The 23,965-nt window shown below is 36.1% G+C and overlaps 3 long non-coding RNA genes across 3 annotated transcripts; 2 read left to right on the forward strand and 1 right to left on the reverse strand.

Moving 5' to 3' along the window:
* Positions 1-301: 301 nt before the first annotated feature.
* On the reverse strand, positions 302-19,686 carry LOC128198458 (uncharacterized). The gene is made up of 2 exons (XR_008251182.1): positions 19,572-19,686; positions 302-836 (listed from the first exon to the last, which is right to left on the reverse strand). It is a non-coding gene; the product is annotated as an uncharacterized LOC128198458 (long non-coding RNA).
* On the forward strand, positions 3,247-4,690 carry LOC128198465 (uncharacterized). Its single transcript, XR_008251190.1, has 2 exons — positions 3,247-3,326; positions 4,370-4,690. It is a non-coding gene; the product is annotated as an uncharacterized LOC128198465 (long non-coding RNA).
* A 122-nt stretch (positions 19,687-19,808) lies between the features above and the next one.
* LOC128198461 (uncharacterized) lies at positions 19,809-21,954 on the forward strand. The gene is made up of 2 exons (XR_008251185.1): positions 19,809-20,300; positions 21,397-21,954. It is a non-coding gene; the product is annotated as an uncharacterized LOC128198461 (long non-coding RNA).
* The last annotated feature ends 2,011 nt before the right edge of the window (positions 21,955-23,965 follow it).

Consider the following 23,965-nt stretch of genomic DNA (forward strand, 5'->3'; position numbering starts at 1 on the left):
TACATAGGTTCTTGCAAGATAATAAATGGAGATCAGAGTGGCAGTTTGATACTGTTACTATCGCGATAACGTTAACGCGTATTTCCAAGAAATTGAAACAGCGCCCTCTAGTGGCACTACTGCACAACTGTTTTAATTCCACAAAAAATAAGCACATTAGTAAAAGTAACTTTATTACTTATTAATAAGTCTTCGCTTGACTTATTAATAAGTAATAAAGATAAGCATACTTTTTGTCGCGAAAATAAAATCTGAAAGGGGTGATTTAGGGGTAGAAAGTTTGTATGGAAATTCCTTCTGATTTATTTTGTAAATTTATTATTTATTTTATATATATTGGTCGACTATTTATTATACTTTTAAAACTTACAAAAATATAAATAGAAGAGTGTGAAATAGGGGTTAAAAAGTTTACATAGCTTTTCCCGCGGACGGAGTCGCGGGGGTCCGCTAGTAGTATTAATATACTTAAACACGTCTAACCAAAACGTGTCCGATTTTGAAAGTATTTAAGTCTCGAAAAAAATTAATATATTCTTTAATATCCAATAGAACAACAATGAACAATTTAAGAATTAATTGCTTATAATTTAGTCGTCGTCGAACAGGCCTAACTTCATATAGGGGTAATCCTTGTCGTTTGGATCTTGGAGGTACAAAGGTAAGATGTCGTTAAACTCGTCAACTATTTCGCCGATTGTTTTGTGGTGGAAGCCATCGTACAATTGCCTTCGTGTTCTAACGATTGCTGTAGGATCATCATAGCCGTCACTCACAACAGGCACAGCATACGCGAACGGCGCGCATACACAAGCGATTACGGCAACGTAGAGTAACTGCAAATAAATAGATAAATCATCACCATTATCGGAGTATTGAAAATGGCCCACGACGGGAAAGGTGTTCCTATTTACAGGCAGTGGCGTGCACAAGGTTTTAAACCAGGTTATGCACTATAGGTATAAATTGTACAAAATGGAAAATTCCTCCTCCAATATAGGTACCTAATGAAACCTCAGGGTATGCTCTGTGTTTATGCATCTGTGAAGTGCACGACACAGTTTACAGGAGAGGAAAGCTAAGACATACCATGCTGCTTTAAAGCAAAAATCATAAATTGAATTACCTTTAATAGAAATCTAGTTTGTTGTCAATGTTGAGTCTAAACTAAAATACCCCTTCCGTTGTTCTTAATAACCAATGAAATAAAATCATTGGTTGCATCACGGCAACAACAACGGTAAGTCTACGATCCCATGGTTAGCTGGTTCAGCTATACAATGAGGTACAGGGTTCGAATCCCGGGTCAGGCCAACAAAAAAAAAACGTTAATGGGATATTTATTACAATAAAAATTTTAATAGCAGTTTGGAGTTGAGAAGTTAGCGGTGTTGGTTCACCCTTTGGTTCTGCGATTGATATTTCACTGGTCGTGTCAGTCTGCCGTCCCATCGGACTATGAAAGTGAGGGAAAAGGGAGTGCACCTGTGCCTGAGCATACACGTGTGCACTATACTCGTATTACCTCCTGCGTACATGGTTTCGCCATGATATTGGCCGTCGTGGCCGAATATATTTATACCTACTATTATTATTATAAATGATGGATCCAAAATTAATTAGTACAAATACCTAAAAATTAAAAATCTATACTAATATTTTAAAGAGGTAATGTTTGTAACAATTCTTTTTAAGGGGTAATCTTCGGAACTATTAATCCGATTTTAAAAATTCTTTCACCAGTAGAATGCTGCGTTATCGGGGAGTGATATAGGATAACTACTGAGTTATCACGGGTTTTCTCGTACTGGTCGGACCGAAAAACTTGCTTATTCGCATGCGCTGCCTTAACCATTGTGTATAATTTCAAATAATGTATGGAGGCTTTTTGAAAAAAGTTCGCGATACCATATATCTATTTTTTATATTTTAGCAGATATAGTACCTTTTGTATTTTAATAAATTATTTAAACTATATACTAAGGCTTACGTCATTATTTACACAACTAAACTTAAATCCCTAACAAAATAAATTACTTAATCATCAAGAGAATATTACAGAGATAAGATTTGCCCTTTACAGTATGTTAATTAGTTATATGGTTTCGGAGATAATACAAAATTTCTAAAAGACGCAATAATGCCGCTACAAGACGCCCCGCGCTTTCACCTGCGTAGTTCCCGTTCCCGTGGGAATACGTGGTAAAAACATAGCCTTTGACACTTGCACTTACAAATTTCATTGCAGAAGTTGGAGATGCACACTGGCTGCTTTTTACAAACGCGTTTATTTATACTAGAATAAATTGTACCTTTATCTATTTCTAATTTTAACATTTAGAGATAAGTAAGTATGTAACTCATTTATCTCTAAATGTTAACAATAATGACCAGCGCCGAAAGCTTATCATTCTCTTCGAGGCACGAAGGTGTATACCGCCAACTAGACCCAACTTTGGGCCGAGAATTTAACTGAAAATTTCTTGAATGAAAGAAAATCTCAGTATGTCGTAGCCCGACCCAGGGCTCGAACCCACGACCTTGTAATTCGAAGTCACATAAGATAATAACCACAGCTTTTCTCTTGTTATACAGTACTCATTTCAAAGAATTTTTTTTTTAATTTTTTTGTAAGGCAAGGCGCTATGATGCTTGTACTAGTTTTTGCATAATCCGAGGACTGCATTCTGTTTACACTTTTGAACTCAGAAAGGCACACAGATTATTATTCTGCATGTTGCTAGGAGATTTCTTGGTCTATTCTTAAGTTATAGGTACCCTACCCTTTTGATATCAAATAAATGGACTGAAGCTTTGTATTAGTTTTATTGCTTGTTTTAATAGCTAAGCCTAGCAATAAAACTAATACAAAATCATCATCTCCGTAGCCTTATCCCACTTATGTGGGGTCGGAAAAATATGTTAATCTTTTCCATTCGCCTCTATTACTAGTCAACTCATCATCTACTCCTTTTACACACATTTCCTCTTTCACACAATCTAACCATAACTTCTTTGGCCTTCCTCTCCTCCACAAGTCTCCTTTAAAAGTTTAAAAAAAAGTCCGCGAAAGTTCCCGCGGGATTTGTGAAAAACTGAAATCCACGCGGACGACGTCGCTGGCGTCCGCTAGTCAGCTATAAATTGATTATAAATTACTATCCTATCAATTCAGTTTAATTTAAAAAACAATTATAAATAGATTTTTAATAGGCATACCTACTCGTACTAATGTATTGTTAATATATTCATACCTATATTTATTACCGTTGCAAGACCTACGCAACCAATAAGTGTATGCATTTAATCAAAGCACAATGAAAACCGTAAGTACTTTCTAACATTTATTTCAGTAGGAGCATATAATAACGCCCTGCGGTTTCAACCGCGAAGCGAAAATATAGCCCATGACACCCACAAATGACGTGGCTTTCTAGTAGTAAAAGAAATTTCAAAAACGGTTTAGTAAATTTAGAAATTACCTCCTAAAATATCACAAACTCTACCTCTATATACTAGTTAACACCCGTAAGTTCGACCGCGTGGAAGGCCCTATCCTTTCGAATTTTAAAGAACAGTTTATTTATTCTATAAAACTTCCTCAGCAAGACCCCCCTTTATGGTAGTTTATGTTTCCCTATGAGTGTGTCAAAAACACAGTGGCTTGACATCAGAAAATGATTTATACTAATAATGTTACTAATAAACCCTGCTGGAGTGGCAGAGCATAAACTAGAGTGAAGTCCCGGACTTGTAACCGTTGTATGTAAGGTTAAAAACGTATTTTGAAACTAGTTAATCTTCTCCACTCAAGTCATTCTCCCCGTCTATCCCAAAATAATGCATGAAGAATTATCCAACAAGAGCTGTGGACGAATTGATTTGATTTTTTATTTGATTTTGATTGATTAAACGACGTGTATTCTCTTGCAAGTTAGTCCGCTACCATCCTAGACTGCAACGCAAATGAACATCACGTGAGATCAAATTCAAATAATAAAAAAAAAACGTTTTTATTTATATAGCTATACAGTTGTAATTTGTACGCCGTAGAAGTAGGTGCGACAGGATTACCAGCAAAATCTCTCTATAGCTTGCTTAAAGACCTTGGCTCCTCTAGAACTGCAGCTAGTTCTATATTAGAACGGGTATCCAAAGCTGCTCTAAATATCTTACCAAATTTGGTTAGGCAGGGAGAACACGAACGGAGGAGGGGAGTAATAATATTCGATTGTTAAGGAATTCCTCAACCCTACATCCAATGGTCACAAGTCCTGGACTTTGCTCAGATTTTCTCTCCACGCGATGGACCCGGCACCTGCACGGTGAATCCATGGATTGCTAAAATATTCATCTCCCATTATTACAGTTACTCGTCATCATCATCATGGCTTGCGTATTTGCGGCCTATGTATTAGCTGAGCCTGAGTTTGATGAAGACTTTGATGGTGTCCCAGATTATAGATTGGAAGGGAAAACACGGGATCAGGTGGCCAGAATACTCGCTAATGCTAGGTCTGTGGCAGGTTTAATCTGATTGCCCTGACCTTATACCTCGGTCTTGACAAATAGAAAGGTTTCAATTTTGTCGGACTTTATCTGAACACACAGCTACAGTATAGGTACAATAAAAAATTATAATAAAATTATATGCGCAGCGTAGTCTGTTCTGTGATCGTGATAATTATTATTTTTTTGTTTTATTTATCTACCAAACCAAATAGGTACCTTGTTGTATTAATTTTTATTTAAGGATAACTCAATTTAACTTACTAAAAATTATTGTAAGGCAAGATTTTATACTTAATAGAGATACGTCAAAAGCGCGTAGAAACCGAGGCGAACAAAAGCGGCTAATTGACCGCATTTCAATGAGTCGCATAGTAGGTAGATAAACAGCGAAAGTTATTAAAACAAATAATACTAAAAATACAAAATACAATGTCGAGAGTTGTGTGTTTAAGAACTGTAAAAACTGACCGAGTATGTACATAATTACGAGGGAATTAAACACAAAATTGTGCAAGTGTGCGTGGAGTAGCTAAATTTGTCTCGCTTGTTGCGGTAATTTTGTAGGCACGTAATATGTCTATAAAATCAAAATCAAAAATTAGCGACTCCACTAAGAACACACATGCACAATTTTATGTTTATGTAATTATAATATAGCTTTCCACATCCTAAGCACACAACTCTTTCATCATCATCACCTCCTCTCCCTTATCCCACTTAGGCGGGGTCGGAAAAATATGTCAATCTTTTCCATTCGCCTCTATTACTCGTCAACTCATCATCCATTCCTTTTACACACATCCAACCATCTCTTCTTTGGCCTTCCTCTCCTCCTGTCCTTCCACTTGCACATTCAACATTTTTCTAGTAATATTCCTCCCTCCGCATTACATGTCCATACCATGGCAACCTTCTGCTCCTCAATTTTTCTGTCACTGGCGCCACTTTCAGACTTCTTCTTATATACTCATTCCTTATTTTATCTATTCTTGTCACACCACACACCCATCTCAACATACGCATTTCGTTTACATGGATTTTTTACTATCCGTCTCTTTCACCGCCTAACATTCTGATCCATACAGCACGACAGGTCTTACAACCGTTTTGTATATTTTACCCTTAAGTCTAAGAGGCATTCGAGGGTCGCATAGTACACCTGAGACCTGTCGCCATTTCATCCATCCCGCATTCAGTCTACTTTTCACGTCGCACACAACTCTTTATTGTAGACAATATTTAGGTATTATGTGTTTAAATAACTTTCGTTGTTGAGCGACTAATTGAAATTAAGACAATCATGCACATTTGTCCGCCTCAGTTTTGATGCGCTAGTGCCCTATCTCTAGTATAAAATATCATTGATCACGGCTTATTCAATAAAGCTTGCCACAGAAAAAATAGAATATCCTATTTCATGATACAAAAACCTTATATTTTCAGTAGAAATAAGCAAATTATGATCATTGCGCATTGTACCTACCTTTCCAAAGAACCTTCTAAGTTTTTACTGTGGGTAGTGATAAATAAAATATGGTCTGCAGAACAAAAATTATTACAAGCATTTCGTTTTTGAGCTTCCTTCCTTTGTAAAAACAAAAGTTTAGAAAATGTTGTAGCGAAAATGTTTACGTAAGTTGCCGGCAGCGAAACGGTATATCGGTGTTTAGTTTAGCTTAGAATTGTTTGAGCTAAAAATAAACTCGGCGAGCTTTTGAGAGGCGGTTCTCTTTTATCTAACTTGTGGAAATGTTCGGAATTACTGCGTCGAGTCAGCTGTTTTACCTATATGTACGAGTATAGATTGGCCAGATAGCTTTTTGAACATAAATGGCTTATTTATATTATTTAAATATATTCTATTTGTAGTACCTATGTCATAATAACTCGAAATTGACGAGGTTGTGGGTAGGAAACTTTTTAAATAATAAGTTACAAACGACTGCAAAGAATAACAAAAATTTTATACCAATTTACAACCCTCCATAAATGGGGATAGGTGGGTAGAGTGACTTGAGTGGAAAAGGGGAGTGTCAGTCGACTATCAAAGGATCGTTTAACCCTACACACAACGTTCACAAGTGCGTGACTCCACTCAAGGTCATTCGCTTCCACTCTATACTCTTATTTTGATTACAGTTTGATTTGTTAATGAGGGATGATGAGGGAACTCCTCAACGATTTACAGCAATTACCTTGTGTTTCGGCTTGATTAATTTGTATTGATGAGGACTGTATGTTCTACCAGGATTTGAAAATTGGGATACATACGAATTGGATGTGGATATAGAGATGATTATTATACCAGATATGGATACGGATACGGATGTGAAATTATTTCGGATTATCCGGTAGTTTCGGATAATTTCGGTTACGGATATTAAATTTTTAACGAACAAACAAACAAAGCGCGCGAATTGTGTGTCGGCTGCTCACGGCTGATCAAAACAACTTAACATAACGTGTTTCGATTACGCTCCGATCATAACCAATATTATCCGAAACTTTAATTTCGCATTCGGCTACGGTTACGGAGCTGCCTAACATCCCTGTTTATTATTATGGCTTATAATTTTTAACAATTAGCTATATCGCTTTAAACAAATATCCATTAATAAAATTTTCGCACTGAATAATATTTTTGCGGGCGCTTAAAATTTACCCTTTCACAATAAGTACCTGAATCAGGTATTAATTGTGAAAGACTGAATCTTTTAAGGGATTTTTATATTTCGATACAATACAAAATAAAGCATACTTATGGATTACAGAAACAAATAATAACAATTTATTATTCGTCAGATAAGTTTTAAGCACTTTACTGAACTGTTTTCCTTTGATAGCGGTTCTGTTTCGAATATTGCTCATCTGCAATTTTTATAGCTCATAAATTGACGGTGCTTTAAAATTATTTGTTTCTGAACCAGCAGTACTTGTATCATCTTTACTTAATAGCAAGTAAAGAATACTAAAGAGATAAAGTTTGTGGTATTGTAGGGTTATATTATCAGGATCTAACAAACCTTTTAGGACAAAAATCTATATTATTTGTGAGCGTCATGTGCTTTAAGAGGTTTATCCCCGTATTCTAACGAATGGGAACTACGCGTGTGAAACCTTCGAGCACCGGCTCGTTGTTCATATTTGTAATTAAAAGCAAATTTTAACGAGTTACTGCAAGTTCAAGAGTGGGATCCCCTACCTCCTTATAGGAGAGGGAATCTGGCGCTTAATCCCGCCACGCTGCTCTAATGCAGGCTTTGGTTGATCATGCTTTAACCACCAAACTTAACTATTGGCTTGGTTCTTCTTCTTTGAAGAAAGAACTGATCTTAGTACTCAGTTCAGCTCGACCCAAGATCCGAACCCAAGACCTCGTGATCCAAAGCCTACACTGAGAAAAATAAGCTACTTACGTAATACGTGAGGAACTTGCACATTACTATTTAATACAGGTGCAGCATTCGTAGGTTTAATAGGTGCTCTATACTTAGTAATGATGCAGCTTACTGTCCCGTTTAGTAGCAACACTATGTTACGTATGGAGCTTGTATATTATATATATATCGTTTATAAGCGTAATAGTGTCTGGTTTGCTACGTATTTTAAGTACAGCGCACCAGGATTTTTTTCTCAGTGTAACTACAACAACGAGGCATTAATAATTTGTATTTTAATCGGATCATCAAAGCTGCTATGAAATCGAGTCTAGACTTTTTTATATATTTTTTTATTTTTACAAGTTAGCCCTTGACTACAATTACACCTGATGGTAAGTAGTGATGCGATCGAAGATGGAAGCGGGCTAACTTGTTAGGAGGAGGATGAAAATCCACACCCCCTTTAGTTTCACACTTACCGGAACACTAAATCGCTTGGCGATACGTCTTTGTCGGCAGGGTGGTAACTAGCCACGGCCGAACGGCCCACCAGCAAAAATTTAATGTTAGGTATTTGCAGTTTTATTAGGGCTTCATTGATAAGCTAACATATTTTTCCGCCTATTGAATAATCCCACACTACATTTGTATGGAAATACCACAGTAGAAAATAGGCAGTAGTCGATACCTATATTTTATAGTGAAATATAATAAGAATTATGTACCTTCCATGTTTAAACCAACTAACTCTCCAGTTATACTCATATTATCATCGTTGTTACAACCTAACCCAATTCTGCTCACTGCTGAGCTCGAGTCTCCTCTCAGAACGAGAAGGGTTAGGCCAGTAGTCCACCACGCTGAACCAATACGGATTAGCAGACTTCACTAACGCAGAGAATTAAGAAAATTCTCAGGTTTGCAAGATTCCTCACGATGTTTTCCTTCACCGTTTGAGACATATGATATTTAATTTCTTAAAATGCACATAACTGAAAAGTTGGAGGTGCATGCCCCGGACCGGATTCGAACCCACACCCTCCAGAATCGGGAGCAGAGGTTTTCCTCACCTTCCAAACACAATTCAACCCCCTTTTAAAAACTTTTAGGGGCAGATTTGAATTACCTAATTTGTCATTATTTGTTATTGTTAACGGACAGACAGACATCCAAAAAAAAAAAAAAAATTACAGTTATCGATTACAACTCCCTCAAACAAAACCCTCCAACAAAAATTTTCAAAAAATCTTCAATGTTCAAAATCGGACTTGTAACAGTTTCATTTTAAGTGCATATGTAATAAACATAGAGAGATACAAATTTCAAAGCCTTTTATGAAGACTCGCTCCAATGCACTTGGCCTATTCCACCCATTTCTTCCATCCAACCATCCACCTCAATGCGTCAAAATGGAAGGTACGAAAGGCTTGCAATCGGTAACTTATTTTTTCTCGCAGTAATTTAACACGACTCAGTTAAGTGCTCTCCTAACGGGTGAGTCTTTGGTTACTGAACGGTGTTTTAGCAGACTCTTGTTAATGGCTATGAATTTAAACCTTTGTCGTTTTTTAGATAGGTAGGTACGATTTTTGACTTATAACTAAAGAGTTATAAGTCAAAAAGAGAGAAAATCTATTTCCAGAGTAAAAATCTATTTCCATTCCAAATTTCAGCCAAATTGCTTCGGTAGCCGCAGCGTAAAGGAGGAACAAACATACTTACACACACAAACTTTCACCTCTAAAATATTAGTGTGATTAGTGTCAATGTGATGTGATAAAACCTACTCGTAGTAATTATATTGCACAAGTGGGTCTTCAAACAAAAGTTGGACTATTCAATTGATTGATTAGTCTTCAATGAAAATAAAAGTAGAAAAGACTTGAAAAGCACTCTCGTCTCTGAGCCTGCACTGCATTGACGGACTGAAATTTATGGTAAGGCTAAGAGTTAAAAATATCATAATAATCATTAGTTTAAGAACTACAGTGTCAATAGACAATCACACAAATCGCGGAAAGGACTGAGTTCAGCGTCACAGGTTAAAACAAAACACTTTAACGGGAATAATGGATATGGCTGAGAAAATAAGAAAATTTTCCCACCGTTCTCATAGCTTCTGTCTATAGTCAGATCGTAACATATTATACTATAGGTATTCTCCTTGCGCAATTTCGATATAACTTGTTGACTAGGGTGCTCTTATAAACATAGTGTAGACTAAAATTGTCTGAGCCAAATAATTTCAAATAAATACTATCAAAAATAATATAATAAAAATCTATACTAATATTATAAATGCGAAAGTAACTCTGTCTGTCTGTCTGTTACCTTTTCACGGCTAAACCGATCAAGATGAATTTTAGTATAATGGTAAATGGGACCTTATAGCAAAACATGAGGTACTTTTTAACCCAAAAATAAATAAAAAAAGGGTAAATAGGGTAAGTAGGGGAAATTTGGGTTGAAAGTTTGTATGGAAAGTCCATAATTTTTGGAGTTATAGTTTAAAAAATACAAAATATAATGTGATTCAAGAAATTTTTTAAAATTCAAACCCTAAGGTGGTGAAATAGGTGTTGAAAGTTAACATTGATTTCCACGCGGACGAAGTTGCGGTCGTCCACTATAGTTTAAATAAATAACTAATAGAAATGCAAATAAGTAAATATCTAAATAAGAGAGAAAAAAGGTAATATAAAATTAAGTGATCAAATAACAAACAAAATTACTTGTTTAAAAAAAAATCATCTTCAGACTCTAAGGGGACGATGCCGACGAAATAATAGGTATAATCGACATAAGTACTCTATGGTAAGTCTGTATTTTTTATCTTTGCTGCTTTGAGATGATACTACTACATTAAACAAATGAAGACGCACAATCCTTCAAGGTAATTGACCGTTGTAGCACCCTTAATATCCTATAATATTATACCTCCTCCTATTATTACAAAAACCATAAAAAAATCATTTGTTGATGTATATCACAAAAATCATCAAAAAATCGTTTGTTAATGGATTAAGACACATTTACTATAAACGTTTCTAAATCAATACATTTAAATAGAATATAAGACATGTCTATCTGTGATTTTAAAACAACTATTTTTTTTCAAGTGATCATAGTTTTTTACACTCTAAAAAATAATCAAACTTAAAAAAAATATATAATGTTATAATTTGTTTGTTGCTATTTTAGGCTAAACTGATCTTAGTGGGACTTTCACCAAAAAATAAAGAAACGTTTTGGGCAAATTATAGACTACCTTGTATCCCAGAAAAATCCATGATTCCCGCATTTGTTATTCGTGAAAAACTGAATTTGACGCGGACGAAGTCACGGCAATATGCTAGTTTTTAGCGTTCTGTACGTAACGGTGAATGATAAAAACAGTAATAATTAAAAATCATTTATTTAGTTTTATCAAAAGTAATTATAAATGATATTGAAAATAATATAAATTAGACTCGTCCAATAGAAGCGATATGAACTTATCCAGGCATAATGAAAACTGTGAGTTCTTACACGTACCTATATATAATAATATATCTTTAATAATACAAAAAAAAACACGAATTTCATAATGATGTAAATGATGTAATAAGTATTCCCATAACAATATTGAAAACAAATAATTAAATGCAATTTAGTTTCATAACAACTAATATATCTAATATATAAAATTCTCGTGTCGCGGTGTTCGAACTTGAACTCCTCCGAAACGGCTCGACCGATTTTGATGAAATTTTTTGTTCATATTCAGTAGGTCTGAGAATCGGCCAACATCTATTTTTCAAACCCCTAAATCCTAGGATAGGGTAGTGGTAGGGTAGGGGTATGGTATAGGGATAGTGTAGGGGTAGGGTAGCGGTAGGGTAGGGGTAGGGTAGGGGTAGGGTAGGGGTAGGGTAGGGGTAGGGCAGGGGTAGGGTAGGGGTAGGGCAGGGGTAGGGTAGGGGTAGGGTAGGGTTAGGGTAGGGGTAGGGTAGGGGTAGGGTAGGGGTAGGGTAGGGGTAGGGTAGGGGTAGGGTAGGGGTAGGGTAGGGGTAGGGTAGGGGTAGGGTAGGGGTAGGGTAGGGGTAGGGTAGGGGTAGGGTAGGGTAGGGGTAGGGTAGGGTAGTGGTAGGGTAGGTTTATGGTATAGGGATAGGGTAGGGGTAGGGTAGTGGTAGGGTAGTTGTAGGGTAGGGTAGGGTAGGGGTAGGGTAGGGGTAGGGGTAGGAGTATGGTAGTGTAAGGTAGGGATAGGGAAGAAGTGCAAATAAATAAATTAATAAGTCAAAGCGAAGCTTGAGCGAGTCCGCTAGTTATAATATAATATAACATAAATAATTGATATTAAAACTTTCATCTCTTTTTTAATATTAAGTAATTGTTTAGTACAAATTCCAGCACCTTGGGCAGCACATACCATTCGTATGATGATAAAATAAATAAAAGAATTAAAAAAACTTGGTAAATCTAAATATTTTTATAAAAACGAAAGGCGCACTCATTACGATTTTTCGAGAACTGCTTCACGTACAAAGTTGAAATTCGGTAGGGAGGTAGTTCATAGTTAGTAGACGTCCGATTAGAAGGGATTTTGCAAGAGGACCAGATTAAGGATATCTAAGAGCGAATGAAGTGCGGGCGCTTGCTAATAATATATACTTGGCGTTGAACATGGCCTCCTCGATTTAGTCTCTGCGTGGTCTCCTATATTTTGTCTTTTATAAAGAAGTCTAAATGTAGACATTGCCATGTAACTATTTAAATTAAAAGAAAATCATTGTAGCACGGTTTACCTGTGTGATAAAGATCATTAGCAAACGACCTGTAGGAATTAATAGCTTTGCTTTTTACTCATGTGAAAAAAATAAAATTAAAAAGCGAGAATTTAAAAAACAATTGGCGTGAATAGTACGCACACACTTGATTTTTTTAAGAAATTCATTGTAAATTTGTGACCGTAACTTACATATTTTTCAACAATAATTGTTATTGTTGTCTTCATCTAGTGAGAATGGTGATACTAATTTGAAGATGGATAAAATTTTCAATCTGTTACCATCAAAGTCGAGACGCATTTACTTAAATACTTACCTACGAATACCTACGAAAAATTTAATAAGTGGAGAAAACAACAACGAATGGATTCACTTACGAAAGGAGTTTTTTAAACTATTATCTCCCACGTTTACCTCACATACTCATTATTCATCTTCACATTAGTCGGAAATTATGTTACCGGGTAAAAGCATCTCCCTTAACATTAAAAATTGTAGACTTTGTACATTTAATTTTCAATTAAAATAAATTATTGAATATTGTACTAAACTATTTTATTTTCTCGCAATCGTAGTGAAAAGCAGAGTGTAACACGTGGGGCTAAACCCATTATAAACTCGGTTTCTATTTAGGCGTAAAATACCTCGTATATAATGGGTCTTTTTAGCCCCTTGTATAACAATCTACTATTTCAACTGAAGCCGTTCGTTTTCCATTCTTCCACAAATTGCTGGGCCCAGCTGCCCTATTTGTAATTTGTATGTAGATGACATTTTGTCAATTGATTTATTTTTTATTTTAATAGGTCGATAATAAAGACCAAAATAGGAAATAGACCAGCAGATTTGTTGTTAATTTTGTTGAAATTCATGTTTTTTTTAATAATTCAAGAAAATAGATGATAGTCTATCCCCCCCCCCATCCCTTCCTCGAAACTACTAAACCTTAAATTAAAAAAAAAATGCATAAGTTACCTTTTTCAAATCATTCAATATTGTGCCTACCAACTTGCTACCAACTTGCATTTTATTTACTACTCCTACCTACCCCTACCTTACTTTTCTGGTTGATTTGTTACACCTTGTGTCCGAAAAATTCAAATATCTTACGGAACCCTATTTTTTTTCCAAAATAAAATTTAGCCTATGTTACTTGTGGATAATGTAGCTTTCGAATGGTGAAAGAATTTTTAAAATCGGTCCAGTAGTTTACGAGCCTATTCATTACAACCAAACAAACATACAAACAAAGTTTTCCTCTTTATAATATTACTAGCGGACGCCCGCGACTTCGTCCGCGTAAATTTCGATGTCAACTTTACTACTACCTCCTATCCCTACCCTACCCCAAACCTACCCCTACCCTAACCTAACCTAACCTTACCTACACCCTACCCCCATCCTACCCTTACCCTCCCCGTACCCTATCCCTTTCCTACCCCTATCCCACCCGTACCCCTATCTCACGCCTATCCTACCCCTACCCTACCACTTCCCTATCCTACCCGTACCTTACCACTACCCTACCTCTACCCCTACCCTACCACTACACTAAACCCGGCCCTAAACCTACCCTACCCCTACGCCTCCCTACCCGTACCCTACCCTACCCTGTAACTTCTCTATCTTACTCCTACCCTTAGCAAACTCGGTCCAGTCCTTCGAGAGTGGTGGTATGACCAAGAGAAATAAAGACTTCTATGCTAATAATATAAAGAGGTAAAGTTCGTGTTGTTGTAGGAGGTAATCTCTGGATCTACTGGACCGATTTGGAAAATTGTTTTACCAATAGAAAGCTACGTTATTTGCGAGTGTCATAGGCTATGTTTGATCCCCATATTCACACGGGAACGGGAACTACGTAAATGTAAGCGCCGGGCGTCATATAGCGGAATTACTGCGTCTTTTAGAAATTTTGTATTATCTCCGAAACTATTTAAATAATTAACATACTGTAAAGGGCAAATCTTATCTCCATAATATCCTTGTGATTATTAAATAATTTATTTTAATAAGGATTAAGGTTTAGTTGTAAAAATAATGACGTAAACCTAAGTATATAAAATTAATAATTTTTAAAACTCAAGAGGTACTTACTATATCTGCTAATATATAGAAGATAGATATATGGTGTCGCGGACTTTTTTGTAGAACTTTTAAAGATACATAAAGTCTCCATACATTAATATCAATTTTACACAATAGTTAAGGCAGCGCATGCGAATAAGTCTGTTTAAGAGGATTTTCAGTACGACCTGTATGACAAAAACTGTGATAATTAGGCTAATATATATGATACCAATATAAAATATACACTCTCCGATAATGTAGCATTCTACTGGTGAAAGAATTTTTAAAATCGGACCAGTAGTTCCGAAGATTACCCCATTAAAAAAATGTGACAAACTTACAAACTTTACCTCTTTATAATATTAGTAAAGATAAAGATATATTATATAATATTGTGCCTCGGTCGAGTCGAGACAGAAAATGTGCCCGCCATCGCTCAACGTCTGGCTTCGAATTTATCACGAGACACTGCGATCTCTTCAAATTTATATACAAACTAGCAAATGCCCGCGACTTCGTCCGCGTGAAAATCGATGTACATTTTCGACCCCGTCGCCCCTTCTATTTATATTTTCGTATGTTTTATATATAAAAATTACAAAATCGCAACCACCGGCCGAAGGCCAGTGTACAATAAAGTGCGCTTTTTTTTATTGCTTGGGTAAAATGCCCAGTCGTAGCCATCGTAGGAGGCCCTATCCAACCCCTGGCCGACGGCCGACGTGCAATGAATTGTGTCATCATAAGTTCCCGGCCGAAGGCCGGTCTATAAAAAAGTGCGCGGCCGAAGGCTGCGCGTTTTTTGTGCTTGGGTAAATTGACCAGGAAAAAAGGAGGACTTTTCATACAAACTTTCAACCCCTATTTCACCCCCTTCTGATTTTATTTTCGCTATAAAAAGTATTCTATAACCTGCTCCGTATTATGTTCTCAAACCGTGCTAAGTTTCATTTGAAATCATTAAGTAGTTTCAGTGTGATGCCCGGTCAACAAAAAATAGGGTCAACAAATAATCGAAAAAAAAATATTTTTGGCCTCAGTATCGGTTGTATAATGCCATATGATAAAAAAAAACATTTTAAATTAATCAATAAGTTCTGTAATTTGACCTGTTACAGTTTTATTATAAGTATAAACTATTTTTGTATAGATAAACTATATATTAGCTATTGCGCCAAATTTGTGCTCTTTTTGTTTGTTGGCCGGAACTTTCATAAAGGCCCAAAATTAATGAATCTCCTTTTAGGTCAATCCAATAGGTAGTTATTGCTTGAAATAGTAATAAATCTTGCATAACATCTATACTTTTATACGATAAAAAAGTAGACAATGTGACTATTTAAACACAAAAAGAATTATTCAGTTTGAACCTGAACTTTTAAGTAGTTCCTGAGATTAGCTTCGCGCGTTCAACCAAATAAACAAACAAATTGGTCAGTTGAGTATAGAATATGTGCCTCAATATCGATATTTCACAGTTTTAGTGGAAAACTCGTTTCTCCAAATAACGCCTGCGAATCAATTTGAGCAATCCGGTTTTTTCAAGATAACTTTTTTTCTATCTGTCCAATTTTAATGAAACAAAGCCTACATGTTGCCCTGAACTTTGCTTAATCTATTTGTGAATTTCGCGTCAAAATCCGTTCAGCAGAACCACAGAATAGCGCAAACATACAGACAGACAGACAGACAGACAGGCAAGAAAAAAAAAATATATTTTTGTATTCTATTGCTCATTTTTAATCGCGCTGACTTGATTTTAGTTAAATTTAGTCAAAGTACAGACACTCGATTTCTACTCTTTTATTATAGTATAGATAGATAGATAGATAGACAGATATATGCTGTCGCGACATTTTTTGTAGAAAATGATGTGTTCTATAAAGTTGTTGTACATTATTTTATTCTAACAAGTTGTTGTACATAGTTTTTGCAGCGCACGCTGGTAAAGAAAAACTTGGAGAAGGTTGAAAAAGTTTATTGTAAGTAAGGTTAGATCCGATGACAAATTGGCAAGCTACAACCGTCTCGTGCGCGTGTTGGTTGAGAGTGAGGTCAATGGTCATCTCACGGTCGAGTGAATGACGCTGCTGTATTTGCAACCCCTTGGCGTTTTGAATAGCAATGACAATGTGCTTGAGGGAATTAGCAGACTTTTGGGAAGGCGCGAACACACGCCTGAAACTCCCATAATGTAACCCAAGGTGGGTTACATTATTGGAGTTTCAGGAAGGATCCCTAATTTTTTTGAAAATAAAATAGCCTTCCTCGATAAATGGGCTCTCTATCACTGAAAGAATTTTTCAAATCGGACCAGTAGTTCCTGAGATTAGCGCGTTCAATCAAACAAACAAACAAACGAACAAACTCTTCCGCTTTATAATATTATCACTGAATATATTGTGTACAAATGTACTATGTTTTGACGTCATTACCTCTTTTTACTCCACCTTTAAATAACTTTATTTACTTATACACCCCCCACTAGGTGTACCGAGGCTATCAAGCGGGTTGCTATTAGGTTTATTCTGACTTTATAATATGGGTCATTGTATTGTGCCCACTCTGATATAGTAATCGTAGACTAATTATGATGACATATCATGATTTTTTCACATATACTTACCTACATATTCATGTGGAGAGCGAGTAATACAAATAAAACAAAAGATAATCAATGAAATAATAGTATAAACATTATTTTTTTAATATCAAAATTAGAGAATCGATTTAATAAAACAAAAAACAATTATTTGGAAAATCTACTGGCAATACATTATGTAACGGTTATTGGTGGATGTGTTACCTAGTACAAACAATTAGACCATTGAATTGATGTTGGACTGTTTATTAAAAAAAGTAAAATGAACCAGGAGGACTATTCCCTATCTTCGGTATTTAGATTATATGTAACAAAAGTCATCCGCTGACTATTGGTGGATATCAATCAGCAGGTAGATGATATTTCTCAATAGTTTTGATATTTACTTTAATACGTTGATAATAAATACCAAAATAGTGAATAGACCAACTGATTGACATGAAAATAACCGCTTCAAACGCCTAATTATCAATAAGCCAATAGACCCTTTGTCGGATTTCATTTGATGGAATGTCGACTTTTCCTCCTCGTATATTTTGTATATAATAGGATTGGCAGACTTTACACACGCAGAGCATTAAGAAAATTCTCTGATGTGCAGGTTTCCTCACGATGTTTTTCCTTCACCGTTTGAGACAAGTGATATTTAATTTCTTAAAATGCAAAATTAACACAACTGAAAAGTTGGAGGTGCATGCCCCGGACCGGATTCGAACCTACGCCCTCCAGAACCGGATCATATCCACTGGGCTATCACGGCTATAAATTTATAGATTACACAATAAATACTTATCTATACTAATATTATACAGCTGAAGAGTTTGTTTGTTTGGTTGAACCCTCTAATCTCGGGAACTACTGGTCCGATTTAAAAAATTCTTTCAGTGTTAGATAGCCCATTCATCGAAGAAGGCTATAGACTATATTTTATTCCCGTATTCTTACGGGAACGGGAACCACGCGGGTGAAAATGCGCTGCGTCAACTAGTACAAGTATAATCTATACTTATAATAAATCTGTAGAGACGTCAATTCTGTATATGAAATATATTTCCAAAATAACTATCAGGGGGTGATTAGTGATTAAAACTGATGCCAAAAATGCAATCAGTAAAATTTTTGTCTGTCTGTCTGTCTGTATGTTCGTTATAGAAACAAAAACTACTAAACGGATTTTAACGAAACTTGGTACAATTATTTTACATACTTCTGGGCAGGTTATAGTATACTTTTCATCACGCTACAATCAATAGGAGCGGAGCAGTGAACAGAAAAGTTGAGAAAACGGGAGAAGTTACTCCATTTTTTAAGCTTCCGTCGCGTGTACAGCCTTAATGGTTAAGGCTACATAGAAATCATGTATGACGGAAATGTTCTCCTTAAAATTATTTAAAAAAACACAGCAGCATATATATGTCTATCTTTTATGGTTGACTCACAATGACACGTGTAACTCCCGATAGCTTAGCAGTTCGGAGCTTTCTAATTATATTTGTCTACTCTTATGTTTATAACACTCATCACTCATCCCTAATTAAAATAAATAACATTATTCCCTATTCAATACACCATAGTTATACATGAAGTATATACGCTAGGCCATCGCGCGTGAATACTGATTCATGCTATATGGGTTATTTTTGAGTAACAGTCGCTGCGCTCGACGCGACTCGCAGCGGGAGGAATAAAGAGGCGGATAAATGAAGAAGTGCAGCCTTAATGGTTAGGGTAGGGGTAGGGTAGGGTAGGGTAGGGGTAGGGTAAGGTAGGGTAGGGTTAAGTTATGGTAAGGGTAGGGTAGGGTAGGGGTAGGGCAGGGGTAGGGTAGGGGTAGGGTAGGAATTGGGTAGGGATGGGGTAGGGGTAGGGTAGGGTAGGGGTACGGTAGGCTAGGGTAGGGGTAGGGTAGGAGTAGAGTAGAGGTAGAATAGGCATAGGGTAGGGGTAGAGTAGGAATAGGGTAGGGGTAGGGTAGGGTAGAACTAGGATAGGGATAGGGTAGAGGTAGGTTAGAGTAGGGTAGGTAAGGGGTAGTTAAAAGTTTACATCGACTTTCACGCGGACGAAGTCGCGGGCGTCCGCTAGTAATAAATAAACGCACCCAGTTAGAAATAAAGCCCAAATTAAAATATCCCAGCAGTTATTGTTACAACGGTAACTATGGATACAAAATAAGTAAGGTACATATAATTATAATTAGTACTTATAAAACAATTAAATCTAAAAAAAACTTACAAGTTTCATTGTGACAGTTTGAGACGCACCGGCTTCCTTTTAGAGGAGCGTTTATTTACGTTTATATACGAGTATGATGTAAACCTTATCTATTTCTAATTACTTTGCCCTAAATTGACTTTAAACGTCTAATAAAAACAATCAATTCCTGATCAACATCATCATCATAATAATCACGTAAGTAATTAAAAATAGATAAGGTGTAGTTTATACAAGTACTAGTGGACGCCTGCGACTCCGTCCGCGTGGTATTCAGTTTTTCAAAATCCCGCGGGAACCATGGATTTTTCCGGGATGAAAAGTGTTAGCCTATGTGTTAAGCCAGAGCCAGATCGCTTCAGTAGTAGCGACGTTAAAGTAGTACTGAAGGGATTTGGCTGAAATTTCGAATGGAAATTAATTTCACTCTGGATTAACACATAGGCTACTTTTCATCCCGGATAAAACCACGGTTCCCGCGGGATTTTGAAAAACTGAATTCCACGCGGACGGAGTCGCGGGCGTCCGCTAGTACTTGTATAAACTATACCTTATCTATTTTTAATTTCTTACGTGATTATTATGATGATGATGTTGATCAGGAATTGATTGCTTTTATTAGACGTTTAAAGTCAATTTAGGGCAAAGTAATTAGAAATAGATAAGGTTTACATCATACTCGTATATAAACGTAAATAAACGCTCCTCTAAAAGGAAGCCGGTGCGTCTCAAACTGTCACAATGAAACTTGTAAGTTTTTTTTAGATTTAATTGTTTTATAAGTACTAATTATAATTATATGTACCTTACTTATTTTGTATCCATAGTTACCGTTGTAACAATAACTGCTGGGATATTTTAATTTGGGCTTTATTTCTAACTGGGTGGGTTTATTTATTACTAGCGGACGCCCGCGACTTCGTCCGCGTGAAAGTCGATGTAAACTTTTAACTACCCCTATCCTACCCTACTCTAACCTACCTCTACCCTACCCCTATCCTAGTTCTATAACGAACATACAGACAGACAAAAATTTTACTGATTGCATTTTTGGCATCAATATCAATCACTAATCACCCCCTGATAGTTATTTTGGAAATATATTTCATATACAGAATTTACCTCTCTACAGATTTATTATAAGTATAGATTATACTCGTACTAGTTGACGCAGCGCATTTTCACCCGCGTGGTTCCCGTTCCCGTAAGAATACGGGAATAAAATATAGTCTATAGCCTTCTTCGATAAATGTGCTATCTAAAACTGAAAGAATTTTGTAAATCGGACCAGTAGTTTCCGAGATTAGCGGGTTCAACCAAACAAACAAACTCTTCAGCTGTATAATATTAGTATAGATAAGTATTTATTGTGTAATCTATAAATTTATAGCCGTGATAGCCCAGTGGATATGATCCGGTTCTGGAGGGCGTAGGTTCGAATCCGGTGCGGGGCATGCATCTCCAACTTTTCAGTTGTGTGCATTTTAAGAAATTAAATATCACTTGTCTCAAACAGTGAAGGAAAAACATCGTGAGGAAACCTGCACATCAGAGAATTTTCTTAATGCTCTGCGTGTGTAAAGTCTGCCAATCCGCATTGGGCCAGCATGGTGGACTATCGGCCTAAACCCTTTCACCCTGAGAGGAGACTCAAGCTCAGCAGTGAGCCAAATATGGGTTGATAATGATGATGATGAATCTATAAATTAATAGGATGAAATCTCTTAGTACCTTTAACAGAGGTTATATAAGATGACGGTTATTAAGACGGTTAGATGGTTATATAAGATTTACTTTGGGGCTAGTGTCCATTGTCAAATATATTTATTTATTTGTTTATTTGCAGTTATTCTACGTTGCCGTAATCGCTTGTCTATGCGCGATGTTCGCGCACGCTGTGCCTTTTGTGAATGCCTATTATATACAAAATATACGAGGACGAAAAGTCGACATTCCATCAAATGGAATCCGACAAAGGTTCTATTGGGCTATTGAATAAGAGGGTATATGTTTACGGTTATTTTCATGTCAATCTATCTTGGTTGGTCTATTCACTATTTTAGTATTTATTAACAACGTATTAAAGTAAATATCAAAACAATTGAGAAATATCATCTACCTGCTGATTGATATTTACCAGTAGTCACCTGATGGCATTTGTTACATATAATCTAAATACCAAAGATAGTGAATAGTCATCCTGGTTTTACTTTTTTTAATAAACAGTCCAACATCAATTCAATGGTCTAATTGTTTGTACTAGGTAACACATCCACCAATAACCGTTACATAATATTGTAATATATTGCCAGTAGATTTTCCCAATAATTGTTTTTTGTTTTATTAAATCGATTCTTTAATTTTGATATTAAAAAACTAATGTTTATACTATTATTTCACTGATTATCTTTTGTTTTATTTGTATGACTCGCCCTCCCTGCAGTTTTATCCACATAAATAATGATATGTGAAAAAATCATAATAAATTAGTCTACGAGGATTGGCCATTTCAGACCCTAATCTGTCTCAGCGCTATACCAGAGTGGGCACAATACAATGACCCATATTATAAAGTCAGAATAAACCTAATAGCAACCCGCTTGATAGCCTCGGTACACCTAGTAGGGGTGTATAAATAAATAAAGTTATTTAAATGAAACACAAAAAGAAAAATACAAGCTAAAAAAGAAGGAAAACAGTAGCAAAGGAATTTTATCATAAACTATTTAAATTTTATGAAATAACTAAATTTTTACAGGTTCATTAACAACCCATATTCAGCTCACTGTTGAACACGAGTCTCGTTTTTAGCGGTACAAATTGGATGGTCAGTGGCTGACATCAGAATGAGAGGGATTTGCCTAACAGTCAACCACGCTGGCCCTCAATATCAATCAATCTCGCATACTCAACAATTAGATGATCGCAAAAACGAAAAAACAATGTATTGTCTTACGTTTTACGTATTGTCAAACGGGCAGACGAAGTAAAAATTATAAAGGTGGAGTAAAAAGAGGTAATGACGTCAAAACATAGTACATTTGTACACAAGATATTTGTATATAAAGTTGAAGAGATCGCAGTGTCTCGTGATAAATTCGAAGCCAGACGTTGAGCGATGGCGGGCACATTTTCTGTCTCGACCTTACTCAGATTTCTGTTTATACACAACAAAATATGGTTGCCTGGACAATAAATTAGACGGTTTGTTTGTAATATGTTTATTAAAATTTTATGAGGCAATTTTATATATTATATAATAATAATATTATAAAGAGGAAAACTTTGTTTGTATGTTTGTTTGATTGTAATGAATAGGCTAAAAACTATTAGACCGATTTTAAAAATTCTTTCACCATTCGAAAGCTACATTATCCACAAGTAACATAGGCTAAATTTTATTTTGGAAAAAAATAGGGTTCCGTAAGATATTTGAGTTTTTCGGACACAAGGTGTAAAAATTCAACCAGAAAAGTAAGGTAGGGGTAGGTAGGAGTAGGGTAGGGGTAGGGTTCACGCGGACGAAGACGCGGGCGTCGGCTAGTATACCTATTATATAACAAGTGAATGATTAATTTGTTGTGTCGTGTCTCAAACGGTGTATGTTCTATGTGTGTAATCTGCCAATCCGCACTAGGCCAGTGCAGTGGACTAAGGTCTCCCCTCTCTTTCTGAAAATGGACTCGTGCTCAACTGTGAGCCGAATATGGGTTGTTCATCATTATCAACACATATTCGGCTCACTGTTGACGTCGAGTCTCCTCTCAGAATGAGAGGGGTTAGGCCAATAGTCTACCACGCTGGCCCAATGCGGATTGGTAGACTTCACAAACGCAGAGAATTAAGAAAATTCTCTGGTATGCAGGTTTCCTCACGATGTTTTTCCTTTACCGTTTGAGACACGTGATATTTAATTTCGTAAAATGCACACAACTGAAAAGTTGGAGGTGCATGCCCCGGACCGGATTCGAACCCACACCCTCCGGAATCGGAGTCAGAGGTCATATCCACTGGGCTTTCACGGCGGTATTGTTAATGATGAGTAAATAATTAATAATTGCTATTAGCCGCAAAAATCCAAGCGATAACTCTAGAAAATTTATATTCAAGTTATCTCAACCAAAGTGACTAACTGTTTTCCCAAGGTAGAAAATATTTTGTAGGTACAAAAATATTTGTAGTACAAATAGTTACACTATTTATATAAATGTTGTTTCTGAACACATTTTGTTGTGTTCTTTTGCGGCCGTCATTTTCAATATGGCATTTTATTAGTTTAATAGGTTTGGGAAAGGCTATCGCGAATTGCCTGAGGCTATTACCAACTACTTCACTTTTTACGCCTGATTAATCTCGAAAGCCTTTGAAAATATTTACTGGACATCATTTAGATCGAGAGCCGGTGAACAATTTGG

The sequence above is a fragment of the Bicyclus anynana genome, chromosome 10, assembly GCF_947172395.1.
Source record: "Bicyclus anynana chromosome 10, ilBicAnyn1.1, whole genome shotgun sequence".
Taxonomy (NCBI): Eukaryota; Metazoa; Arthropoda; class Insecta; order Lepidoptera; family Nymphalidae; genus Bicyclus; species Bicyclus anynana.